The following is a 27939-nucleotide window of genomic DNA, read 5'->3' on the forward strand; positions in this document are numbered from 1 at the left end:
GGATGCACCACTGGCCAAGGCCAAGCCCACTGGCAACGATGGTAGTGCCTCTTTGGTAATATATTTCAGAAAAGAGAAGAAAACCTGCACAATGACAGTGGAAGAGAAGGAGGAGTCTCTTCACGTGCTGGAGCAGAGATTCCCCTCTGCCCATGATGAAGATATGGTGAGACAGGCTGTCCCCCTGCAGCCCATGTTGATCCATAGTGGAGCAGATATTTATCCACTTGAAGGCTGTGGCTGCCTGAAGGATGTCTGTTAAATACCCTTCCACCTCTTTCAATATTTTGACTATGAAGCCTCTATAAACTTGAAAGGACTGGATAAATATAAGATAGCAGTTACTAACTTGCATTCTTTATTGGGATATCAGACTTCATTATGCTAATGTATGAATTTATCTCTGCCCATTTTGGATGTTGAAACAGGAGTAACTCTTCTTATTAAGTGACAACTGATGAGTTGATACAGGGGAGGAATCTCCTTTAAACATTTTGCATCTTGGGATAATCACAGTTCCAATAACTGATCAACAATTGGCTATTGTGTTAGAGCTGTCACTAATGTATATATATAATTAAAATTCTCATCTTCACAGTGTAAAAATTCCCCACAATGACAGCCCTTTCTCTGTCCTTAAGGCAGTTTATAGCCTTGAAAATCTACTGTGGAAATATTAAGCATAGCAACATTTACCTACTGCCTGCTAACTTTCTTAATTAAGAGTGAAACTAATGCATGTTGTCTATAAAAAAATGTGTGTATATCTCCTTCATGATATAGTTCAAGAAGGTATTTCATAGTTGATTAAACCAAATCTAACCTTCCAGGATTCTGAAAACTACATTTTCCCCTTTAATCTGTATGTAGTGCTGCATAGATATTAAGGCAATACTTCTAATGCCAGTTACTAATGCAGTTTGTGTTTTTGAAGCTGAAATTACAATAATCATCAAGTCTTTGGAGTGAAAGTAATTTTTCAGTCTTTGTTTCTTTAGCCTTATGTTCCTTGGTTACTTTGTGCGTATGGTTGTTCTAGATCTGCATTTCTTGATGCTGTAGTTAGTTGTGTTTTACTCTACAGTGCATCAGCAACACTGCTGGGAGTACGTCTGATGATTTCATTACTGGATCAAAGCCTTGGTCTCTTGGGTCACAACCCTGCTTAATGTTCTTATGCAGACCCCTCCAGACTGCCATGAAAAACAGCACTTTGTGCTCATAAAACATTTGTTCAGGACATAAGCAACCAGAAAAGGTAAAATAACTCAGTCTAAAAAGTATCTGAGGCAAAAAAGAAGAAACTGATGTATGGCCTTGTGTTGGTCTCTCATGACCAAACTCCCAAATTAATCATTTACTGTTTTAAGAAGTTAGGTACTCCTGTCTTTCTTTTACATACATTAGGTGTCCATAGCATAATTTTATGACCTATAATAGCTTCAGATTATTAAACCCTAACGGGATGAAATGAGAAAAACTACAGACTCTTGTTTCTTATTCAGTAGGAGAACTTTTCTGATTTTGAAACTGGATCAATTGACAGCAGAGGAGCAATCCACTCTGGAAGGTCCTGACAACAGATAAATGGACGAAGACTTGAGGTAATGCATGTTGAGGCCACACTATGCATACAGTAGTGATAACAATCCTTATCACATCTGGCATCTCAGGGAAGAGAGCAAGTATTTCTGGATTCAGCATCCTGGAATCCAGTCCTTGGATTCAGTCCAGTTGCTGCCCATATCTGTGTAGTTTTGCACACAGATGGCCTGGGGCCCTATCATACTGTGGTTGTTGTGAACAGGTAAATTCCTCAAAGCATGCACAAGTTGTGGAATCTTACAGGCAGATCTGACAACTGAGAGGACAGTTGGCAATGTTGAGCATGCTGGTATCATACCTGTGCCTGGGGTTCTTCCCTTCTTGACTGGAGTCTACCACCTTCTGCCTGCCACTCAAACAGACCTAGGCAAGGTGGAGGAATGGGTCACAGGAGCCTGATGAGACTCAGTGAAGACAGATGTATTTGCAAAGCAAGAACCCTTTGCAACAGTGCAGGCTGAAGTCTGAGTTCTGGGTATCTGGGCTTTTTCTGTATGGGGTATGATGGTCACAGAGTCCCTGTGAGATATATGGAACAGGTTGGACTTGATGATCCTTGGGGTCTCTTCCAACCTTAGTTACTGTGATACTGTGTGTGATACTGTGATACGAATCATCACATGCAATTAAGTTATCTGTGATTTTAAGATCTGATATGTTGTAGTGTCCTTCACTAAATGCTCCTGATATAATACATTATGGATGTAATCTCTGTATTCCAAAAGAATGCCACATTCGGATATTGTAACTTCAAATGAGACCTAGAGTACAGCCCTAGCTTCTGGTAGGGTGTGCAGAAATGTATAACTAAAAATAAAGAATTTTGTACATCTCTTGGTTATTCTAATTATAACCTTTGCAAAGATGTCAGTAAAAATGTTCTGAAAGTGCTAGGTGCTGTCTTTTGAGGAAGATGAGGTTAGCACTGAAATTTCATGTAACATTCTGAGAAGCAGCCTGATGGGCAGACCACAAAACCACCAATTTTCCTCCCCAAAGCAGGAGTCTGCTGTAATTATGGAAGGTGTTAGCATTGCATGGCAGGTGGTAGTTTTACCTGAAAGTTTTTCTTTGCATTTAAGTGCCTTTGCTAGTCTTGCCTGTACAAATACTTACCTGCATTTCCTTATCCTGGATTATCTTTCTCTTTTTACTTTATTTAATTTTTTTTTTATTATTATTTTAGAAAAGGAGAAGGAGACATGAGAGGAAAGGGGTTTGTAGATCCTCTAGCAAAGAAGATTTTAAGGCTTAAATAACTGCAGTGTAAGCTTATTGCCACATGTAATACTACTTCTTGATTTATTACCTTGGAAACCGCCTGAACTTTTTGTTTTTCATCCTATCTCTACTGTCATTTAACAGCAGTAGATGGTGAAGCACATACCTAATAAGATTTAATTTCTCCACGGTAAGAATGTGTAATCAAACATACTAATTGTTTGTTTCTGGCCATAATTTTTTAAATAGAAAAACCTTCTATGTGAATGGAAAAGAGTTCTCAGTACTATACTGAGTTCTGTTTTCATACCAGTACTGTAACTTTGTTCTTCTGTCCTTTCAAGAGCTTTTTAAACAGAGATTTTTACTGACCTAACAAATTCTCTTGCAGCTATTTGACAGAAGCTGTGCAATCTTTTAAAATTTTATTTTCTTTTGTTGCTTGTTCTTTTTATTTTCTACAGCTGGTATCTGTTTTCTGTCTAGCATAAATAGCAATAGCAGCTCCCTGTAACTAGGATGTCTGTTCCCTCCTGAGAAAAAGCCATCGGATCCCTTCTACCTAACATTCTAATACATATTTCTAGAACAAGATTTCAGTATTTTTTATATACTGCAAAGATCCTAATACAGATGGGTGGTTGCAGTAGCTAAGAGTGTATTAACTGCACAGATCTCGACTCTAACCATGTTGTTATTGTTCTGTAAACAATAGTTTCTTTAGACTTCATAGGAGCTGCAGAACACTAAGTAGACTTTCACAGTATTATTTCTTGCTCTCTCGTTATATTCCTACTTGGATTTTTTGTTTGGTTGGTTTTGTTTTTCAGCTTCTATAATATTGGAGAAATTGACAGAATTGAACTAGAAGTACTTTTATTTAATCTATAAGTATGTTCCCCAACTTTCTGTTGCTTTTAATTTTATAAGTCTAACGTATAAAGTGACACTGCACAAGGATTTCAGTCCATGCCATACTTTATCACTGGTGACAGCTGACATATGTTAAAAAAAAAAAGAGAGAAGATTTATTTCCTTTTTTATTTTTAGAATGGTGGTTAAATTATATCATGATTCACAAGCATCTATGATAAGGAACATTGACTAAATTTAGTACCTACCAAATACCATTGTTCCATCTTTTGAAAGTAAATTGTTTCCAAATATCACTGTACTGTTAGAGCTGTGGGATCACAGAATCATAGAATCAATAAGGTTGGAAAAGACCTCAAAGATCATAAAGTCCAACCTGTCACCCAACAAATCATGACTACTAAACCATGGCTTCAAGCGCCACATCCAATCCCTTTTTGAACACCTTCAGGGACAGGGACTCCACCACCTCCCTGGGCAGCACATTCCAATGGCCAATTACTCTTTCCGTGAAGAACTGTCTCCTCACCTCCAGCCTAAACTTCCCCTGGTGCAGTTTGAGACTGTGTCCTCTTGTTCTGGTGCTGGTTGCCTGGGAGAAGAGACCCCCCACCTGTCTACAGTCTCCCTTCAGGTAGTTGTAGACAGCAATAAGGTCTCCCCTGAGCCTCTTCTTCTCCAGGCTATACAATCCTAGCTCCCTTAGCCTCTCCTTGTAGGGCTTGTACTCAAGGCCTCTCCCCAGCCTCATTGCCCTTCTCTGGACATGTTCAAGATGTACTGATCCTTGTCTATATCATATCCCCTTTTAAATAAAACAATGTTAGATTTTAACAAAAACGTACAGCTTTGAATCTTTTGAGATGTACTGAACAAAAAGGCAAGTGGTATGTATTTATGCAAGTGTAAAGAATTCATTAAAGGCCACCTAAAATGGCAGCATTTTAATTTAAAGAGGATTGTATCTTGCAGAAGGGGTGAATGAAAAACAGGTAGCTAAACTGTTCTAAAGTAATGAGTATAATACCAAATTTTTATAGGGAAGCAATGTGGAAATGAGGAACAACTGGTTCAACAAGCTGGTTTGGTTCTTTTCTAGCTCTTTCATAGAATAAGTGTCACACATTCATGCTGGGACTTTGTTTCCTGGCTGTTTCATAAGGAATTGATTTGCTCTCTCAGTTGCGGAAGTGATTTTGTGGTGCAAGACAGAGATTCGATCAAAAAAATCTGAGAGACTAAGAGGCCATTACAAGAACATGATGGAGTGATAAAAACACTTACTGCATTGGTGAAATGATCTGATGCTTCTGTCTGCATTTTAGATTTTGTATTTATGTATCCATATGAAAATGGAATCTCGACTGTACACGTGCTTGCCATGACAGTCAAGGAAATGAAAGCTTACATGCTGTGCATGGCAAATGTTTGGGCTTGTTATCAGGCTTGGAACAATGAGATCTCCAGATGTGCATGCACAGGTGTAAATAAATTGTCATTTAAAGCATGTAACAGTATCAGAGAGAGGAAAACACTGAAGTCTTCAACGTAAACTATGAATGCTCTATGCTAGAGATGATAGCTTGATAGTGTCTTTCTCAGTAAGAAATGGAAAAAAAAATATTTATAGAAGTAATTAAAACAAAGAAAATGTGGGTTGGGGGGGTGGGGTGGGTGTGTGTGTGGTTTGTTGGGATTTTTGTTTATTTTTGAGGAAAAATAATGGAACATAACAATATAGCACAGCTTTAAAGCCAACCAGGAGAGTGATGAGCCTTGGTTTAAGTGCGAACATTTTAGTGATAGCAGCTGCAATTGCGAATGCTTGATGCTTCCAAGAGTTAGCCCTGTGTAGCCTTAATGATGTTGTCAGTGAATTGATACCATGGCTTGTACAAAATCCTACAAATCAGTTGTTCATATTGTATCACTTCTTTGAGCAGAATAATGGTCTTTACCTTCAATATTTTGTAGAACTGAGTATACTTGGAGCAGAGCCTATCAATAATAAATGCCTAATACTAAAATAAACATCCTAGGTTTAGTCTTCATTTTTCTGAAATTTTGGCTAAAGAAGCCTGTACTGCTTTCTCTGAAAATATGTTTCAGTAGAACTCATGAAGCTAACCTGGTGTGGTGCTGTTGGCTTGAAGAGCTGCAAGAAGTTGAGTCTAGAAAAATGCTTAAGTAACTTGTGCCAATTTAAGTGATACATGTGTGTGTGCGCTTGTGTTTGTTTGACTGTTAGAGAAATGCTTATTCTATAAATTGAAATAACATACATCTGTGTAGGTGGACATACTTGGTATTTTCTCTGAGTGATCATGAGCAGACTAATGATCTGGAATGGATTGTGGGAATTGCAGCACATCTAATTTAAAGATGTTCTATTTTTCCTTCCAATAATTTTCACAGAAGGAGGATTGATGTTTCTCATAGTAGTCTCTCTTTCATGTTCCTTTTGTAATCTTAACTGATATGAATTCATATTTAGTCACTTCTCTTTCTACTAGATTTTGTTACAAGCATGTAGTATCAGAATTCCCCTTGAGCTCAATCCTTCTGAGTGCAAAGCACCACGTATCTTTAATTCCTCTCGTTTTCTCTGTGAGCTGAGGCCAGTCAGTGCTTTGAAAGTCTGTTCTTTAATTCTGCAAAGCCTTGAATGTAACATTTTTTTGACCTTTTTAATGTTCCGAGTTTAGAGTCTTCACCATGCTACAGTATCTCACAAAGTGAATGAGTGACTACAATTTTAGGATTTGAATTGGGGATTTAAGTAGGAGAACCAGAATAAATTTCCTTAATTTGTAGATGAGATAGTTTAAATAGTCATGGTTTCCAGACTGTAATTTTCTGGTTTTCCTCAACAGCTCTTGTTTCTATAGTTTCTCCCTGGAAATCAGAGTTTGTATTTAATTAGGGATGTTGAGACTGTATGTGAAAATTTTATCATCTTGCAGATATACCTATGTGTATGTCATACTTCAGGTAGAAGGAGAATATTGTTTTTTAGTGCTTTCAGATCTACTCTGGATACTTTCCTTGCTTTTGGAGGCTGATAGCTGTTTTATTTTCCTAAACTGTACAGGTAGAGATAACAAAAGAAATCATAGGGGTATCTGTCAAACTGCACATAAAGACACAAATCTAAACATACACAGGTAAGACTTAAATAGGGCATATGTGTATGTATCCTATTTTGCAATCCTCCTCTTCCTGCCAGTCTTGTATATCAGTAGCCTGATATTAAAATGAGGGTAAATTCTTTACATTAGTGAAACAAACTTTGTATCCTCTTATTAGATTTTTAGATGGGGGAGAGTTTTGATTTCCCTGAGTTTACTTATCTTATCTTTAGTTGATTTGCTTTTTCTTCCAATTTTCTTCAATTTATGTGCATTTGACTTTGTATTTTCTGGAATTTGGGTGGAGCGGGGGGGGAAGACATCTGTATTGGAGAGTAAGTTGCATTATAGGTTGATATGCATGTGGACAGTGAAAGAGAAATTCAGTATACAAAAGTATAAGGGAAAAATTTAAATAGCTATTGGTGGTTGGAGAGATTAGGAAAATATTTGCCTCTGCATAAATACAGCTAGTATAAATAGGGACCCAATTAGCTATTTCAAGTGGTAGTGACTTGTATATTCCCCCTGTAATATACAGAAGGAGATTCTGGGGTTAGCAGCACTTAGGGAGTCCCTAGAAACTGTTTGCTGAATGATCTCCAAGTTATTAAGGAAGAAATTGGAGGAGGTCATAGAAAAGGGCAGTTGTCATATCAAAAGCTGTAGTGGATTAACTCATCTGTCTCATTGCTGAATCAATCTTATTCCTTTTCCAACCAACAAAATTCAATTAGCTTCTATGAATTATTTAGTTACACTGAAATCTTAGATAGTATTAATATTTGTGTTTCAGCCTTCTATTTGCAAGGAATGTAAAATATTTCTTCTTTATCATCAATCAAACTTCAAGGCAGATTGTAATTTCCTATTTCACTGTTTTAAGAAATATCTTCTTAGTCACACCTGATGTTGACTGAAGAATTTTCCATACTGTTACTTATATTTAGATTATTAATTGCCTCAGAAAAGAGTCAGGGATTCTATGTAACCTGAATGACAGATTTTCTACTTTTTGGGGGGGGTTGTTTGATTTTGTTTTTTTTCCTTACTCAGTGGCAACTGTTTTAACAAAAGCATTTAGAAATTTAATGCTGCCCTGTGAGTGACAGTCTGCTAGTTCAACCTAAAAAGAAAGGAGCTTCAACAATGTTGCCACAGAAGTTGCTAGGGTATTTATGTCTTTGACAAAATAAAGTTTTAAATCTCATGTGAAAAACTATGCTAGAGAGAGTGGCTAAGAATAAAACAGGATTAACTTGTAGACAGGAGAAGCTCATTTTTTTTTTGAGTGCCTCAAAAAATGAAAGCTTGTCAGTCCTTCAGTCAATTCCTGCTCTGTTCTTAATATGATGCAAAGATCTAGTCATCAAAACTGAGAAGCAGGAACTTGAAGTCTTGACAAGCCAATAAAGATCATGAGAATGTCTTTTGCAAGTGCTCAATCTAAAATATAGACTGAAAAGCTTGAAGGATGAAGAATAAGACTGCATGGGGTAGTTACTTAGCCTCTGCTGTCAATGTTGTGAAAGGATAAAAAGTACAGTTCAACTTAGTCACCTGGCTATGTATTCAAACTCAGAGGTGAGTACTGCATGTTGCTGCACCAGCCCCAGCATTCATTCCAGAGCTAGGTGCTTTACGTAGTTTACAGCTAGTGCGTGTGCTTATGCACAAAAAAGAATCAAAGGAAGGAACAGTGTGAACTGCATCTCTAGACCTTTCTTTATCCTAGGATTTGTCTTCTCAAGCTATGTACAACACCTATGTACTCTGCCATCACTGGATCTTGAAAAATGCTACGTGATATTCCCTCTCCTTGAAATAACATATCCTTCACCGTCAATCAGGTATTTTATCAGTCCCTTCTGGTTTCTCCTCAATTTCTTTAGGCTGATTTAATATTAAATTCTACTATGATTTTTACTGTATATTTTTTATTGACTTTAATTAAACATCTGAGCCTTGTGGATCAGAATAACTTTTATTAAAATTAATAAATGGATAGTCTTTACATATATCTGCTTGCAGTTTCTCCTAGTTTCATCAAAGCCAAAGACTCTAAAGATACAGCGTGGTTATAAGATGGATGGTAAATGAGTACTGAAGAATTTATGACATGAATTTCAAATGCAAGCTTTGAATTTTTTTTCATAAGAAAACACAGGGACAATGTCAGCAAACAAGCCTCAGAGATACCTTTTTGAAAAATCGTAGTCTCTTGCATATCAAACTTAGCATCCATGATTGGGTGAGATAGGAATTTACTTACAGAAGCACAAAAATTTTCACTGAAACTTGGCATGTTGATTGTAGACGTTGAATAATTTAGAAGTCTCAGCAGTGCTCCCAGTGCTAGTAAGATATGCTAATTCTTCATATAAGAATGTGCCATTCAATACCTTTGATTTTACTCTCTGCTCTTACAACGATCTTACCTTTTCAGTGAATGAAACTCAGAGCATACTCTTCTGGGTGTCAAAACTGCATGTGGTAGAATGGCAGCAGGTATCATGTTTAAAATGTACTGTTGGAAGTTCTTTGTGTTGTACAATACTTATCTCTGAAATGGGTTGTAAATGTAGAAAGATGCAGAGACTTTATTTTCCTCCCTTTCAGTAGTTTCCCTTGCATTATATAAACAATAGCAGGAAAGGACAAATTGTTTAATTTGAGGATTTATTATTTTTTTTTAATTGTATGGGGATTTCTCTATGTCAGTTTTTTTTTTTCTAAACTCTTGTAGACTGTGATCTTGCAGATAAGACACACTAAAATCAGGTTGCTTCATTTTTCCCCCACCATCCTTACATTTTTCTCAACAGTTTAAAACAACATCAATAGGTATATAACAATCTAAAAGTTATACAGGTGTAGTTCACACAACACTTGATTAGTTAATTACTTGCTTAGTTAAGTAGCACTTTTAATGGTCTTCATTAATATTTTCTGTTGTTGCTTACAATAGTTAATCAGTTTTTCTGGAATGTGCACATTAACTGACATATTACAAGAATGTTGGTTCTTTTAACCTGGTAATCAGTTTCGGCTTTCTTTTATCATACCTCTGGTAATTTCTTCTGAAATAGATTTGAAAGTCATTAGGAACTGGAGGACTGTGCTTAACTCAGCAGCAGCTGTGAGGGATAAACTAGAGAAAACCCCATTTCCCTCTACTTAGGTACTTTTCCATTCAGAAATGTAGTTCAGTAGCACTAAGGTAGTCTTGCAATAAAATCCAAGTAGAGACTTCTCATTAGTGCTTAAAAATCTGCCTAGATTTTGTGCCTCAGTCACGTTTCCTTATGCAGATGTTCACATACTTGTTAATATTACACACCTGGCCTAGTTATGTGGTATGTAATTACACTAAGGATAGCTTTAAAGTCGAGTGTTTGCTTGCTTTAAACAACTACTGAACCAGATCCATACATTCTACAAGTGGGAAGCCTTTTTGTTGTAATGGAGGTTTACACTTAGAATAAAGAAGGCTGGGCATGATCTTTGTTGTTCCACCCTGATAGAATGTGTGGCAAACAACCTTCTTTTCCCTTACAATGTTCCAGAAAAATACTTTAAAATGTATGGATGTTCATAAAGCATGACCATGAGGAAATCTTAATCATTTTAGATCTGGTACAGAGCATATAGCTTTTACATAGTGTGAATTACAGTGTGTCAGGGCTATACATTGGATCTGATACCTAGCAGACCCAGTGAATAATTGTCTTTTGGGCGAATAAAAGAGTTCTGTGGGAAAGGTGAACATTTAGATAACTTAGGTTTGCATCAAAATCAAAATGTTACGCCTTGAATGCATGGCATTTGGTATTTGTCAGGTCTTTATCTTTTCTGACATTACAGTGCTTAAGCTAGAGCAAGTTATGAAAGAGCCACTTGACCACTAGACTGACAGTTGTTTAAACAAGCTAAAAACAGCTCAGAAAAGCTTAGATAAGTGTCGAGATCCTGCACTGCCAGGTTATTGCAAAGCCCTCTGCCATCTGCTAATATCAGCAGAAATTGTATTTAGTAGGCTATTTAGCTATGCCTGAGCCTAATGCCAGTCTGGTTGAGTGAGCCGAGTAATATTGAAGTTTTTCTATACAGAGAGTATGGCAACACTTTAAAATGAGTTTCCAGATCTTTCATGCAGTACCCAATATTACAGTGCAGTTCTCAAGGATAAAAAAAGAATACACAGATGTCTAGTTTAGGAGCTTACAAAAGGCTTATTTGCAGAGAAAGTATTTTCTGGTAATGATATTTAGGCAGCTCAGCTTCCTGACTGAAGTAGATGGTACTGAGCCTAAACACTTTAAAATCTGAAAAATATAATGAGCCCTACCTAAGTAAGAAAGTCTTAAGCCTGCTTCATTAAAGTAAATCTATTTGAATAAAAAAAAGTTAAAATGCCATACATGTAGGAGAAGATAAGGCAAATTTTCACAAGAAAATCTGTAGGGAGATAAGGTTTAAAAGATTGTCCTGATGCAGCAAACAACATTTAAAACTTCCACATTTCTGAGCTGTATCCTTCAAAAGAGCTAAAAGCGATTGCATCCTTTAGATATGTATAAATGTGAGCAACATGCCACCAATCTGGATGCAGTGTTCTATTTCAGTCTTAGCTCAACAGGTTACAACATAAATGCCGTCTCCTGAGAGCCTTCCATTACCCCTTCAAGTCTTCCAATGGGTTGTTTTCTGTGACGTAAAGATTAATAGAAGCACTGTGACTACAATAGTAGTGTCTTTTCCTAACATAAGCAATGTTAGGAAATCTAAAGAAAAGAAATAAAATAATTCTTTCAGGGAATAGAAACAGATCTGGAAGAGCAAAGTGTACTTTACAACGTTAATCTATAAAATAGAATGTTTTACTCTGTTAAATAACTTTAACAGGTCTGGAGTGATTTGTTCAAATCATATTTAGGTATCAGAACACCCTCAAGGTTAATCTTCCAGATTAACAAATAGAAGCACAGAACTCCAATTACTAGATTTAAATATCCCAATAGTGAAGAAACCTTATTAAAGGGACTCCCCTCCCTCCCCTGGCTCTCAGCTATTTTGATTATTATTGTTTAACTTGTATTTTAGCCCTTGCCAGTTGCCTTTTTATTTTTTTTTTTGATTGAGTTGATGCACAAATAAGTATATAAATATATTTTGTGCATACAGATGGAGGTGTATATGACCTGCAGACTGATGAAGTGAGAAATTGAACAATCTAAAGTGTTTCTGCCTGGTGCAAATGCTAAAAGACAAACTGTTGTTAAATTCCAGCACAAGCTCTTTCCTAAGGGCTTCCACTGTCTCTCCAACTTTGTATTGTGTCATTTCAACAACGCCATTATAGTAAAAGCATTACAAACCCTCTAAAATGCACACAGTAACCTGTGGAGTAGGAGGGAAATTATATTAATGCAGGTCATGTTTCCAAATAAAGATGTAAACATAAGAGCTAGGTGACTGAGATGTAACTCTATTTACTGTAGTTTTATTTGAATCTTCTGGGAATTCATTAGCATCCTTGTCAAATGCTATTGTTCAAATCCTGCCTATAAGATAGCAAAATAAGACAGATAACAGAAAGTATTTAATAGAACCTTTCCTGGGTTATGCAAATGCAGCTAAGGAAATACTTCAATCTTCTGGGTTCCCTATGTTTTGCTATAGGAGAGGAAAGATACAGAAATAGGAGTTCTCCTCTTGGATATTTAGTTTTCTATTTTTTTTGAGGGGGAGAATAAATGCATCTCCTACACAGGTGAATAATGAATGCAATTTACTAATATTGTACAATCTCCTCATCACTGATTATAGTGAACAGCAAGGAAGAAAACTGTTGTGCCATTGTCTTAGGAATGGATTAGGTGACTGCATCTATTTTTTACCTGTAAATTCTACTTCAGTAAGGCAATCAAGGCAGCAGTAGTTGTTAATGAAGAAAACAATGGCAAACAATTTTAGATCTTAAATTGTCCCTGAGAAAGGTGGTCATGCTTGCCTAGGTTTTCAGTGTTTTCAGTAAACCAGCAAGACTGGTGGCTGCTCAGGGATATGTATGTCTGAATACTGGATAGAAAATCTATAAATAATGCTGGAAACACTTTTTAATCTGAAAAATACTGTTTTCACTCAGCCCTTACTGCTCTTTGGAAGTTTTACTTTCAAAACTGAAATGCCCTATAACTTAATTGCTTGTTGTATACATGGCTCATATATATATGTACATTTTCTCTGCATTCAGATGAAAGAATTCAGATAGAACATGTCACTGTCCACAAACTGACCGCCACTGAAAATCTGATTTTCTTGAGCGTGTCATATGAAGACAATTAACTGCTTCTTGCTGGTGCTCCTAGAATGTTTGGGTTTGCTGGTCTGCAATATTGATTTGCAAATGTTTACATTTCTGGTGTAGGAACTTTGTTGGGATCTGCTCACCCCAAGAGAGACTCATGGAAGACTTCTACTTGGGCTTGACAAATACAGGGCTTTCAGAACATTTATTTGGTCTGTTCTGAAATCTAAAATCTACTTTATTCATTACCACAGCATAATACTAAATTCTGTAAGTTACAGATGGTCACTAAATTGACAATGCATTTACTGAAGCATAAATTTCCAACCCACTGAAACTCTGCTTCCCATGTGCTCAAGAGACTCCTGGAATAACACAAAGTGACAATATGCATGGGTATGCAAGCAAACATATGATGCATACAGCATATGTTATACCTTAGCTTCATATTGACCTGAAGGGATTTGATAGAAATAAAATAATGCTCTTAGCAAAATATCTTTTTGTACTATCAAAACTCTTTCTCAGTTTCAATAGAAGGACCTAAAGATGCAGCCATTCAGTTCTCTGTGACACATTACCATGGTGCTAGCCACATATATGGTAAAGGTTTCTACAGCTTTCAAGCAAGCTACCAGAGACTACACAATACTAAGATCAGAACCCTTCTTCATGATTTTAACTACTACAGTTCTTTACTCAATAATGAAATTCTAGGCTCCAGGTATGTTGCTTTAAAACTTTGCAAGTGTTTACTTGCTCTCCAAACATAAATTCATGTTTACAAACTTCGTGCCTATGAAACTTGCAGTTTTGTAAATGAAAACATATGGCTTCTAAAGCCTGTGCAGGTGAGAGAATATTTTGCTTCACAATGCCAAAATAGCATGCAAGTCCTTTGATATATTCAACCTATACAGCTAGGACAGGGATGTACACCCACTATCATATCTTTATATAAATATATGCACACACCCCAACTGTACTCCTTTAATATCAGCATGAACATATATTTCCAAGTTCTACATGCAGATATTCATTTTTTCTTATTCTTCTGGAACATGGTTTAGAAATTTGGACTGCTGAAAATTTGGTGCCTAACCACCTGGTTTTAGTTGTCTTGCTTTTTAATAGATATTGCCTGCCTGTGGTTATTTTCTAACACACATTCTGTGATGTCAAGGCTGAAGTATAAGGATACAAAGAGAACAAATCAGGTGGCTGAATATAGCTGTTTAGTTAGTCTTCCAGCTCCTGCCCTAAAAAGGCAAGCCTTGTATATCCTATTACATATCTTCTAGATGTGTAACTGAGATACCACATGGTATGTAATATGGCACTAGATGCCTATATTTATGGGCCAATAATGCTTACAAAGTAGCAGATTGTTTGACTTTTGAATTCCTATCACTTCCAGATGATTTATAGAGTGCTGCAGTTGTTGCTACACTTACCCCTGAATACACACATCTGAGCTTCTAATTTTGGCACCCAGAAGAAATTTAAGGCAGATCAAAGCCAGAAAAGGAAGAGTTGGAAATGAAGAGAGCACAGGGAAATCAAGAAAAGTCGCCCAGTGATGCTTTAGGGAGACAAACTAACTTTTCTTCCTAGAACTGAGGAGAAACCTTAAAAATTTGAGTGTATCTTTCCATTGTCTCAGAGCTAAATAGGCCAAAATCACCTAACAATTTCCAAAATTGTTCAGAAAAAGAGCTTTCTGAACACTACATTTTGGTTTAGAGACACAGTATTACTGGGAAAAGTGGTACCCTTTCTCTTCCCCTGGAAGTTTGACAGTAATAACTCTCATCCAAGGTATATGAGGCTTTAAGTTCAGTTCTCAGGAGGCTAGAGAATCATTGTCTATCAAAATCCTTGTCCAAATCCCAGGTGGAGAAGTAAGTAATTTCAAATGGATTTTTCTGAATTTTTCTAGCTGGAGACAGCAAATATATTTGTATAAAATATTTATACACTCTCCAAGCCAGAAAGGGAAGAAGTCACTAACTTCGTAACTCACCTGGGAAAATGGGGCACGTAGCTATCAGTCTCTTCTCCAAGACTTAAAAGATTTATGCCAGGTGGAATAACTCTGTATAAGATAATAAGAAAGGTACACCTCAGTAGTCCACCTAGGGTACTTTCTCCAGAAACGGTAAATGTGAGCTCAGATCTCTGCAGGCAGAGGTCTGCACTGAGTCTCTTAATGTCTGGCAAACAGCTCTGTGGAGTGAGCTGATAGAAAAGATGCCCTCTATACCAGTTTTATGGATCTGCTCCCTTGTTTTCTTTTCTAACAGGTGCTCTGTAGGTATATTTTTTCCCCAGTTGTATTTTAATTTAAAATCCTTATTTCACATGAATTTATTCTTTAGTTGGTTTTATCCAAATGGTTTTTGCCCCTCTGGTTTAGCTGCACAATATGAGTTTCTAACAGGTTCAACTTTTGAAAGGAATGGCCTCAAGCTCACCTATTTTTAGGACATCAAATGAAGACTGCCAATTCAGATGGATATTGGCATGATTAATAAGCAACCCAAGTTCCTTTTGTCAGGTGATTAAAAAAAAAAAATAACATAATAGGGAGATGGAGGAATAACAGAGTCTGTTTCTTTTGTTCAGCAACAGTGTGATGATGAAACCAGTCAAACTATCTGCCTCTTTCTCATGACTATTTTTAATCCCATTATACGAGAGAAAAGGAGAGAAAGCCAAAGAAAGTAACTGGTTTTTGAACTCTTGTACAATTGTTTCTTAATAATAAATAATGAATAAGTGGTAATAATAAGATACACTTTGTGCTGAAATAGACATAATATAACTTTAACATGTTACAGTCGAGGAAAAGGCAAGCATTCAGTCTCTCAGGAATTGCCACTCTTTTGGATCATCTGGCAGAAAGTGCTATATGAGAAGCACAGCTGGGTCTCTGTCTCAGGAGAATCAAGTGAAATACCCTGGTGTCAGACTCAGCTGGCTGAAAAAAAAATTAAATAATAAAATGCATGCCCAGAGTTGTCTCCCAGTTGCCCCCAAAATGCTTTTTTTTAATCTGTCTTGAACTAACTGGAATTAGTTCAGCATTTCGGATTGATTAAGAAATATTTTAATAGTATTCAAAGCACAAACTAGTCCCAAAGAAGTATATAGATGTCATGAAAGGTACTACCACTAGTACCAGACTGTTAAAAGACAAAAAAATGCTAATTATTCTATAGAGAACACTATGACAAACTACAGTAGTTATAATTCCTATTTTATTGTTGTAAAAACAAGTATTTTAAGCTCCCACTGAAACAAGTATTTTAAGCTCCCACTGCTATGCAGTGATAGAGAAATGAAAATACTTACTATAAAGAAGCATTAGTGTTTCTGTTTAAAAAATAAGAAGGGAATGACTTTTTGACTATTAGATGTGCCCTCTTATACCCCTGTCTTGCAACTGTCTGATGCTGTTGATTGGTGCTACTGAAAGATAACAAAAAGTCTAGCTCAAAACCAGAGAAAAGCCCATAGATTCACAGGCCTTGTAAGACAATGGCAGAATTTTGCATTTTGGATTGTAAAGACATAGCCAAGACTTGAGACTTGGGTATTTGCATGCCAGGTGAATTGAGTTAATTGAGACAGAGAGAGTCAAAACCCAGTAATGAAGTAGCAGCAGCAGTTTTCACTTACCCATTGTCAGAGTAGGCCATTCATAAATGCGTCAGCCATGGCACAGAAATATGTACCTAACTCTTCTCGGTGTTTGAGCCTAGTGCCACTGGGATACACAGAGAGCCTTGTAGAACAAATTGATTCTATTTTATTTTTTTAACTTTCTCAATTTCAGAATTTCCAACATTAACTCAACTTCTCATATCAGGATTAGGTGAGAAAAAACTGCAACAGAGGTAGATGTTCACCACCATCTTCTTCCATCTGCTCCGTGTTCCATCATCTGATCAGTTGGAAGTGCCTGGACATCTTTTTTTTTAAAGAATTTCCTGATGTAGGTGCCAGTATGCAACTATGCAGCCTTCTTGTGTTCCCAGCATATTACTGAAACTGATTAAACATTTCCAGATGGGTTTGAGTGGTGGTTTTTTTCCCCATGAGTTGATTACACTGAAAATGGCAGAACGCATGAGGAGATTAACAGCTTCAGTTAATACTTTCTAAACGCATTTTGGGGGAAAAGTTTAGTTGCTTGATGTTGAAATCTAATTATTGTTTGAAATGGCAGATTGAAATCAATAGTGTCAACTTCTTATTCCATAAAGCTTTGTAAATTAAAATATGCACTGAAATCTAGTATGTGTTTAGGAAGTATATCAGGGAAACCCATGTAGATTTCTGTAGTGCAGATTCTTCTGAAAATTCCTATGCTCAGAGCACATGTTCTCTATTAAATTGCAACATTAGGAAATAAACCCCAACAAAACCAAACAAAAAAAACCACACAAAAACCCACAGAAAAAGCAGAAACTGCAATGCAGCTGACCTCAGGCTCTAGAATTCTTTCAGAAGTCAGTTGTTCTACATTTCAAAAGAGTAGCCACTGTCAGCACTGCAACCGGTTGCTTTTGTGAGCAAATGCAATAGCACTTTGATTTTATCAGGAGATGATGGTAGTTGAGGAAGCTAGGATATGGTACACAAGAATTGATTCATTCTGCATATTAAATAGACACTCGTTCCTTTAAAAATCTTAAATCCTCACTTGTGCCTCCCTGTATTGTGGCATACTGATTAGCTTTCAAACTAGCTGATATCAACTATAAGAATTCAGAGATGGAAAGGAGTAAAGAAGGTGGTAGCCTTTGGAACCAAGTTTTCTTGTCTGATTTTAGTTGTCCTCTCATTGGTTTGTAATGAATATTTTCTGCCAAGTACTTTCCTATATGAACGTCAGGCTTTGATTTTGACTAGGAGGCTTTAGTGCTCAAATTCTTAAGGTGAGAGCTTTCTCCTATTTGTAAATCCATCAGCAATGTGGAAGTTGATGAAGGTATCAGTTCCCAGGCTGCACAGAGGAAAGGAACTAATGTTCTGACTGGATTCATCCCTTATATCTTATTCCAGAATAATCTAGGTGTTCTTAAGAGAGTTTGGTCATGTGAAATTGTATTTGTAGAGTTTCCAGACTTAGAAAACTATTCATCATTTTTTATTACTTGATATTAATCTAAAATAAAACATTTTCAGAGCTGTCATGAATTATGTGATAGTAACTGTAAGAATATATTGGTTATTTATGGATTAAATATGCAACTTACCAGCTACTGAGTAACAAAATATGTGCAAAAATGCCTCTTTTGACTGCTGGCCATGGTCAACATCTAGATGCGTTATATCCTAAGGTTTCAGTTGATGGGTACTTCTCAGAACAGTGCATAGTGATGCTGAAGTAACTGCTTTGTTTTGCATTTTTGCCTTTTATCAATAGCTTTCGTTATTTCCACACAAAATCAGTCTTTTGAGTTGTTTACAGACAATATTCACAATTTTTCATCTTTTGTTAAATTATTTTTTTGTTGTTGTTTGCCTCAGAAAAAGCCATCCAATATTTGTTGAAGCCTGAAGCTTACTTTTTTTCTTTACTTACCTCAGTCCTATGATGAAGTTGTGAAGGATTTTATCCTGTAGACCACTTCTTTGGTGTTATCTAGCAAAGCAGAAATTATAATAAACTCTCTCATTGAATTTAGCTGCTATTTTATATTATGAAAACCAAAGGTATTTTACATTATGGAAACATGAATACTTTGAATCAAACTCATAATGAAAAGACATCAGGCATGAACTAGGCTTTTCAGCCCCTCCCAGGGCCTTTAAGAATATGTATAAAATATCTTTGTCCTGAACTGAACTTTCTTGTTTAATGTGCTTGTCTCTCAGAGAACTCCAGTTCTGTGGAACATATCTACATGTAGCCTTTTACTGAAATGGAATCATACTGGGAGATACCTAGGAATATATACATCTCCCTTCAGACATATCAGCTGTAATGTATGGGAATATATTTGAGTGTTTTCTACATTAACAGACAGAAGCTTATTGGTGAGAATATGTGGTTAAACATCCTGACATTCACTCTAGAAATATTTGCCTTGTGTATTCGTTTCCAGAGAATATTATTACCACTTTAAAACAGGCCATTGGAGATTCAGCTGTGATTACTTCTTTAGATTGGTTTCAGGATTGCTGTATCAGTTTATATGCCATTTTATTTCATGATGAAACTGTTGTATTAAATCTTCAAACTCCTTCCTCCACAGCTCCATCCCTTTCAAATACTATTTTCTGTAGTATAACTACAGAATGGTAACAGGGCCAATGCTTCTCAGGGCTTCCTCATACTGAAGTGAATTCCATTGTTGTAGATATTTATGTAAGCACATCCTACAGGAATTTCAATATAAAACACCAATGAAACTTCATCCCTGCTGGAGGAGAGAACCAAGTTTATGCCTTCTTGAAAAGCAGTTATATATAGTGGGGGTTTTTTGTATGTTTGTCAGTTGTCAGTTTGCACTTAACACAAAATGCTACCCATAATACCAGTCCCAAAGCTTCTGGTCACAGCAAGGCATTATGTATTCTGGATGCCTTATGGATGGAACAGAGGAAATGGTTTCTCCATCCTCTGGTAAGACACTGCCTACATGTGAACAATCTCTGGTCACCCCAATGACATGAGAGCCCATCCAAGGCTGTACACAAGTATTTATCACATGTATTTGCTTTAACGAAATGCAGGTAAAGCAACCAAAACCTGTAACTGTTTACAAATGTTAGCCTTGTTATTCTAAGGAAATTAAGTTTGATCGATCAGTTTATTTGTACATGTGAGTGTCTCTGCAGCCACCTCTCACAATTTAGCCCATGAATGAATACCACAAGAGTGTCTACAGCCTTAAGTATATTCCTAGAAGTTTAGTAACATTTGCAGCTAGCTAGATAGGATAGGTCTTATTGGTCATGAGGGTTACAGAAAATCTGCAGTATCATCTGGGTTTGTATAGCACCAGAGAATCTGCATGAGAGAGGGCTGCTATGAGCCAGCAGTGCTCCAGCTTCTGTATTGTTATGCTATAGCAACGCGGAAAAGCTTTGTTTAGAGCTTTATTAAAGATCAGAAATCTTATCACAAGATGGAAATCTATACAAAGGCAGGCTTCCTGTGGGCCCACAGTGTGTAGAACAATCTGTCATTTAGTTTTGTTTGGCTTAGGTAATGCAATTTCTATCTAAAACAATCAAGGCACGATTAGAGTCATTATTAGTTCTATTACTGGCCCTGCAGCTGATTTTCAAATTATCAGAATACTATCTTTTGTTCTATAATAAATTAATTGTATTTGAATCTTCTGTCATTGGCAGATGGATTTCTTTGTTTAAACATAAATATGAAGATGCTGATTTATTTGGATCCTTGGATGCTGATTGTATGATAATTGTATCTTCTATCTGTGAATAAATGAATTATTTTTGCATGATGTTAATCTCATTTCCCTTGAAGCCTGCCTGAAAATCAGACTGATTTATTTACCTGTATAGGTGAATACCTAATCCAGAGTGATCTATTTTTAGTTTGGATAAACACTCTTTTCAAATTTTTCCTGCATCTTTTTATTATTTTCAAGCTAGTTAGAGCACTACTGATGTAGCTGCAGGAAGTAATTATTTTTTCCCAAACAACTGCTCTTGCAGGTTATTCTGCTGTAGTGATTAATTCTACAGTGTTAATATCTTATATATATAAAAAGAAAAAAAGAACAAGCACTAGAAATGAGGATTAGGCCTGCATTATACTACAAACTGTATACAACATGTTTGAAGTTCCTGCCTGTCCCACAGAGGTTTTAAATAACCACTATCCATTTCTGGTGTTATCTGTTTGTTGCATCCAAATAATGGAATAGGCTGAATGAGTTCATCAATTTCATATGCATAATATTGTAATGGGACAAAAGAAACACGCTTTATGTGCAAAGCTAAAATTTTAGTATTAGTGTAATTGAAGTTTTACCACTCCACAAATATCATGAGCTGAGTTATGATGATACTAATTGTTCAATTTATATACAGTTAAAATTAATACCTGCAAGCTTTCCAGTACCTAGCAATTCACTTCCAGGTTCTCAGGGCAACGTCTTCACTTATGGGCACAAGGTATACAAAATCATTAGCATTCTGTGGCCTCTGCTGGGAAAACTATGATGTTGATGCTCTCTTCCTTGTCTCTCTAGGTTCTTTATAGGGTCATTTTACTCTGCTTACTAATACGCACAGTATCTTGATTTGCGTCAACATACAATTCAGCCTAACATCCAAATTTACCACATATGGGTAAATTTGTTTATGGTTTTGTATATATTGAACACTTTTCCTCTCTCTTATTCCTAAACTATTTTTTATCCCTTTGCAATTTTTGATGATCATTTAGTGACCATTGAATTAATTGGTTTGCTTACAGCCCTGAGTGTCTGGAATCATCCTGTGACAGTTCTTGAAGGGTACTGCTATTGTGCTGTGGCTGTTCTGTTTATGGCATTTTGTTCTGGAATGGAATGGAATGGAATGGAATAGAATAGAATTAACCAGGCTGGAAAAGACCTTTGAGATCATCGAGTCACAGAGTTGTTTACTAACAGAGTAGCTGTTCATCAATAGAATAGAATAGAGTAGAGTAGAGTAGAGTAGAGTAGAGTAGAGTAGAGAGAGTAGAGTAGAGTAGAATTAGAGTAGAATTAACCAGGTTGGAAAAGACCATCAAGATCATCAAGTCCAACCTATCACCCAACACAATGCCATAGTATAACACTAAGCAAAAGTCATACTTTTCATGGCTCTTTTTCCACACATCAACATGCTAAAATAAATCTTCATGCAGGCCCTAGTAAGCCCCAAAGCCTGAGTTGTAACACAGAACTAGTGGCACGTCATAAAGTAATGGTAATCCCATATTCACTGGGCTAGACTGGCAAGATTTAGTACAGCAATTTAAAGCAACAATTGTAAGTTTCACACATGTTTTTAACTTTGTTTTTTTTAATCTGGATGAAGATCAACTGAATACTAACTTCTGCTACACCATTTCTTTAGTACTGATATGTGTTGACGAGAAAAAAGAATGATCTTTTTTCCCATTGGAATATCAGTAGACATCAATATCAGCAATGCTGTTGCCTACTTCATGCTATTTTGCCTCAGAAAAAAGTTGTATGAGAAATGAAAATGCATTTATTTTTCAGACTTGCATTTGATCATGGTAAGTGAAATCCATAGCATTTAATGTAATTTTGAGGTCAAAAGAAGCCCTACAAGAGTTTGACTGGTGGGAAGCATATTCCAAGCTCAGGGTTTCTGGTATCAGCAGAATATTTGAGAAGGACATGTGTTGGCATGGCAACACTGCTTAACTCATATTTGTCAAGGCCACTGTAATTACTTAGCAGAAGGCATAGGTCAAAGGAAGAATGTTATCAGAAACAAAATTGTTCCATCTTCTTCTCAACTTCTAGGCCAAAGGTTTCTAGGTAAATCAGGAAGTGCAGTTTGACTGGAGGACCTCTTTTGCTCTTGCCTTGGCCTCAGCAAAATCTCTTGTCAGTACATGTTTGCTCTCATATGTTCTGCACATGAATGGTGGATTACTTTGTTGAAAGTGTCTTTCTCTTGCTTACATGATGAAATGTCTGGATAGGAAGGAGTGGATTGTTTACTTCTTTGAGATTTATTTTCGAATACATGTTCAGAAGTCATTACTCAATACCTGAAATCGACACCATCCTACAGTATGTATTGGAATACAAATGAGTGTATCAAAAAAATAGAGTTTATTTAGTACAGTACAGTGTACTGTATTTTACTGTCTTTATAATGTAAAGTAAAGTTGAAGGAATACTAGTTCATTTTGGGGCTGAATAGATTTGATGTGGTAACTCTGAAAGGCTAGAACATGGTTACTGCTGCATTGCTGCAGGCTTCTGTTAGATTGCAATTTAACTCATCTTAAAACCATGAGCTGTGGTCTCCTGTCATCACTATTACATCTAAAAATTGTTCTTGTCAGCACAGGGTATTGAGTTTTTTGATCAAAGTCAGAATTACCTGTTACCACTAAAGACTGTTCATTGTATATAAAGGTTGAAAATTTTCACTCAGATGCCATGCTCTTAAATAGGAGAATTCAGTCATTGCTAGTGGTCTTTTTGCATCTCCATATTCATTTAAGCTGCTTACAAATATGAAGCAGCAAAGCTTCTCAGATTAAACAATAATAATTAGCTTCATAATTAAGATCCTAAAGAATGGCTTCCAATCTAAATATTTATTGGCATTTCTCTTTCTCAACACCTAAAATATTTTGTATATGTAGCTAACAAATGCAGACTTTAAAACAAGGCACATGGACATGGGATGGTTACTCAGCTCCTGAGGGTATTACAAATTCTTAGGATTCCCCTGAAGATTGTACCCTACTTCTTTATATTGGCCATTGGCTGTAACTTCTAGTGCTGTAGCCTTTTCAGTTCTCACTTCAGGAAATACTGAGCTGCATCTGTATTTGGAGGCAAATAGGTGTTAGTACTTTCACAAATGGGGTTCTTTTGCTGAGATCTGATTCCAAACAGTGATTAAGAATGATGATGATGGTGTTTAGCTGGTGTTTCCAGACCATATTTAAAACTGTTTTTCATTTGTTGAAGGGCATATTACTGTCTGTGCTTGATAAGAATTTAGGAAATTATTATAAAGTCTGTTTAAATTCTAATTGAAGCTTACATTATCTTTTTTTTTGTTTTTCATTTACCAAAGTTGTGTACACAGCGTTGTAAAATATCCCATCTAGAATGTCACACTTGGGTTATAACATCCACTGTTCCTGCTAAACAGCTTGTAAATCAAAGGCATTATGGATTTTAATGGTATTTAAGCTTTATTTCTATTTTTTTTCCTTGAATTTATAATATGCTGCTTCTATTGATCCATGCCATTAAAGCACACATACTCCAAAATTATTTTGTGAAATTGATCGTGCTAAGTGTTGTTTGTTGGCTTTAGCCTGAGTGTGCAGGAGAAGAGTCTTTGAGCAGAGGGAGCTCCTATTTGGAACACAGAGGTCTTTTCAAGGAAAAAGTCCTAGGGAATGTTTTTCTTGTATTATAGATTTTATATGTGATGTTGAATTATCAATACAGGTGAAGGCCAGAGGGAAAACATTTCTTTGCTTTATGAGAATACAGATTTTCAGTTGGTGTGTATGTCCTGACTCCTTCAAATTCAGTGGACCTACACCACTTCATAGTGTCAATGTGTATAATTTCTGCTTGGGGAAAATGTTATCATTTTTGTCAACAGCCTTTCAGTTAAATAATCCAGTAATTTGTCTGAGTAGCATTCTCAAAATAAAAATGTAGAAATGTGCTTGTTGTAGCACAGAGACAGAATAACAAGGATGTCTGAGGTCACACCTTGCTGAGGATACTAATTGAACTTGAAAGAGCACAATTAAGAAAAAAAGGTAAAAGCAATTAGCAAAAGAATATAATAGTAAGGTTTAAAACTTAGAAAAGATCTCATTTATTTCCCAGAAATATGATAAATTAGATTACACTGGAAGTTTTTCTTTTGTTATTGACCTCCAGAGTTATCTGTTAATGTTTAGTGGTAATATTTCACTTTATTGACCTTGCTTAGAATAAGGCAACAGAGAATTTAGTCTTTTGTGTGGTGTGGTCAGATCCATGTATTGCAAACGGACTTGTGTAATCTGCAAGTAATGACTGCAATCTGTAGTACAGCTTGCTCAAAACAGCCCTTTCATAGCTTGTGCAATTCTCCATGCATATCACTACTTTTTTTTTTCATTGATACTGCTTTATCAGCCCCTACCTGAGCACCGTGCAAAGACTTCATTCTACCCCTGTAGAAATCGAAGACCTTGAAAAGTTAACGAGACAAATGGGGAAAAAATGCCCACTGCAGTGTGTTGGAAAAAAAAAATAATGTTATCTTAAAACTATCAGCTCAAAGGCAATAACATCACCCATCCAGTGCATTGCAATGCTGTCTATTGCCTTGACATTCTCAGTCAATTCTGGGCAAAACTGAGGCTTCTGGGGTTATTTTTGTTTTCTCTATGGTTCCTAAAATGTTTTATTGTTTTGGGTATTTATGGCTTGATGTCTCTTTGGTTGTCATCATTAACAAGACTTGTGGCTTATTGCTATTGATATAGCAATTTCATTTTCACAATGGGATAAATTAAACTGAAGGCGATTCAGAACCAGGCTGAATGAATGTTCCATACTGAATGATCTCAGTTATCCCATTAGAAAATGAGTGTCTCATAACATTGAGGATCTAGCTGACCTCTGACTGGACTGTTTTCAGTGGTTACACATGCCACTATTTTTGTGTAAAGGACAATGAATTGTTTCCTTCTAGAAGCTCCTTTTTATGAAAGATGTAATCACTAAGAGCTTACCGAAACTCTCCTATATTGCCTTCTTGAGGATGAAAGCCTTATTTCAGAGGACTGTAACTCTCACTTTACATTTATATTATTGAGGGAAAAAAAGCTACTTCCTCTACTGGTGTTAAACATTTAAATTTTTATTGATTGAAGTGAAATGCATTGACTCAAAGCAGATGAAAATCCCCTACATTTCTTATTTTCTGGTACTGTTCAATTTATAGTGAATAATCCAGCCCTGTCTTCCTGGATCAAGACTTCCACTGAGTTCTACATAGTTTGTAGTTGAAATTCCCAGCAGAAGAGAATAAGAATAAAATGTTTAGACTCTACCTTGGGATTTCAGAGATCTGAGTCTTGGTAGCAAATGAGGTTCATAGGCTACAGAGTTTAAATTCTCCCACATTATTTTTTGTCTAAATGTATCTTTCATTTACTCTAGGTCAGTGAGAGGAAGAAAGAAGCCTCTCTTGGGAGGTGGTAAGTAAAGATTTGGACCTTCTCCAGTAAGGCAGAACTCCAAATTAGGCCTTTGAGTCTTTAAAACTATCTCTAACCCTCACAATTGCACTGCTACTGCCACCATTTCCCTGTGCCTTTTCTTCAATCTGTGTCCTAGTAGCTCATTTCTCCAAAGATTTACTCTGTCTTTAAAGAGGCTTCTGAGCAGAATTGTGCAGTCATAACAGATGCCCGGGGGCAGGATCTGAGACTCATCCTGTCCTGAGGACTATTCCAATGGGTAGATCAAGACCGTACCATACTGTGCCATTTTATTTTAATCCTTATCTGAGGTGCTGTTTGTGCCCTGTAGAGGGAACACACACATTTCAGCCAGTGTTCAGAGCTTCACTCCAACTTGTAGGCATTGCACAGAAAACCTGTGATGTAATGCATGGAATAATTCAGTACTTGTGCCTGCCTTTCATCTGATCTGCCATGTGACCTTGCTGTGCCTTCATTGTAAAACAGAGTTAATATTTTCCAGCTCAGCATTAAATATTATAATGTGTCTGAATATTAAGAGAATGTGGCTGCTATAAATTATTTCTTTATATATGTGTTGGAATGAGCTCAACTGAGCTTCTAGTCACCATTCTGATCATGAGCTTTTAAAAGAAATTAACTCAGGAACACAGGTCCAAAGAAGAGCTACTAGCATGATTTAGAAGATGGGATGCAATATAGGAGAAAAATATTGAAAAACATGACATACCAGCTCTAGTAAAATGAAGGCTGAGATAAGTATGAAGATATACAGTTATCAAAAGTTGGAGTTCCAAAAGACCAAGGCAAGTATCTAACAGGACTTCTAAGATAAAATGTTATGAAATTTTATCCTAAACAATTAACTGGCATGGAGTGAACACTGATTACATTCTGATGTTCTATGAATTTCAGCATCTCGTCTCTAATGTCTCTTGGTCTTTGACATTCTTTTGGACATCCATGTCATCAAAATCCATGAGTTAGTGTAATGAAACTGTTCCAAAATCTAATTAAACTATCAAGTAAATTATTAAATTATATACTATTTTTCAGCTAAAAAAAATCATTATTCCTCCTTCTTGACCGCATTTTGTTTATGTTATTTTGGAAAGAGGTAGTACAATGTGTTTGTTCCAGAACCTTTCTCACAAGCTGCTTACACTTTACTCATGTAATAATGGTTTGTACAAGTTTAAAATTAATGGAAACCTTGGAATCTAATTCCACTTAAAATTCATCAATTTATTGCTGGTTTCTGATTTTTTTTTTTAGAATCACAGAACCAAAGAGACCTTTAACTTCACCCAGTCCAACTGTTAACCCAGAACTGCCGAGTCACCACTAAACTGTGTCCCACAGCGCCACATCTCCACGTGTTTTAACTACCTCCAGGTTTGAGGACTCTACCACTTCCCTGGGTAGCCTGTTCCAGGGCTTGACAATCCTTTTGGTAAAGAAATTCTTCCAACCTAAACCTCCTCTGGTCCTACTTGAGGCTGTTTCCTTGTGTCCTAATTTACTAAATTTGGGGTTGAATGCTTATTATAAGTACTCATTGCTATGCTTTATAAGAAATGAGTGCAACTCTTCATCTATGCCACCACAATTTAGTTGTATCTTTTGACATATTATTAAAGTAATATTAATTTTACTTAAAAATCTGAAATTTTCAGAAATGTATTTTTCCCCACTCTGCAGTTTTGGAGTAAAAAAGAGGGCTAGAAAAAGGAAAAAAAGGATATGGTATAGAAAGTACTCATCAAATAAGGCAATATATATTTTATATCTTAGATTTGACCTTTAAATGAAAGTACCCAAAGTACCTATAAGTATTGAGTATA

The 27939-nt window shown here is 36.3% G+C and overlaps 1 long non-coding RNA gene across 1 annotated transcript; it reads left to right on the top strand.

The window, feature by feature from the left end:
- LOC128898118 (uncharacterized) lies at positions 1-27458 on the top strand. Its single transcript, XR_008462712.1, has 4 exons — positions 1-166; positions 1509-1604; positions 26052-26089; positions 27371-27458. It is a non-coding gene; the product is annotated as an uncharacterized LOC128898118 (long non-coding RNA).
- The last annotated feature ends 481 nt before the right edge of the window (positions 27459-27939 follow it).

The sequence above is a fragment of the Dryobates pubescens genome, chromosome 18, assembly GCF_014839835.1.
Source record: "Dryobates pubescens isolate bDryPub1 chromosome 18, bDryPub1.pri, whole genome shotgun sequence".
Taxonomy (NCBI): domain Eukaryota; kingdom Metazoa; phylum Chordata; class Aves; order Piciformes; family Picidae; genus Dryobates; species Dryobates pubescens.